We start from the raw sequence: 976 nt of genomic DNA on the forward strand, positions 1-976 counted from the left end.
GAAAGAAAGAGAGAAAGGAAGAGAGAGAAAGGATGAGAGAGAGAGGCGAACAAACAAATAAAAGAAAAAAGATAGAAAGATAAGAATAAATTAAAAAGATCAAAGTTAGAGGAAGAAAGAGGCATAAAAAGAGAGAGAAAGGGGGGGGGAGAAAAAGAGAGAAAGAGAGAAAAAAGTAAGAAGAAAGAGAGAGAAAAACGAGAGAGAAAGGAGAAATCAGGCTCAATTTTTGGCCATCTTTGTCACCGTCTTACACGTCGTAACTCGGAGATGTTTCTACTGTTGCTGATGCATTAATCGCGGAGTAAATTTAATTAGGTGGTCTGTAATGCGGTTTTATATATTCCTACGCGTGCATTTAAGTGGGACTAGTTTTTTATTTTTTGTTTCATCTTTGATTTTTCCATTGTTGTTGTTGCTGTTGTTGTTGTTGTGGTTGTTGATGAAGATGATTCTGACGACAATGAAGATGACGATGAGAAGGTGGGGTCATGATGATGATAGTGGCATGGCAGATGTTGATGATGATGGTGATGATGATGATTATGATGATATACCAAGTGAAGTAAAGTTTTTTGAAATTTTTTGAAATTATTAAATTATTTCAGGAACGTAACCATGGACAACGTAAAGTAATAATAATAATAAATAATAATAATAATAATAATAAATAATAATAATTATTATTAATAATAAATAATAATAATAATAATTAATAATAATAATAATAATTATTATTATTATTATTATTATTATTAAATAATAATAATATTAAAAATCCTTCGGACAAATGGTTTTCAGCCCTGATCAATAAAACCAAGACTAATCCACCCAGAAGGATGATGATGATGATGATGATGACGATGCTGATGATGACGACGATGATGATGATGATGACGATGATGATGATGATGACGATGATGACGATGATGATGACGATGATGATGACGATGATGATGACGATGATGATGATGAT

Source organism: Helobdella robusta (genome assembly GCF_000326865.2).
Source record: "Helobdella robusta unplaced genomic scaffold HELROscaffold_33, whole genome shotgun sequence".
Lineage (NCBI taxonomy): Eukaryota > Metazoa > Annelida > Clitellata > Rhynchobdellida > Glossiphoniidae > Helobdella > Helobdella robusta.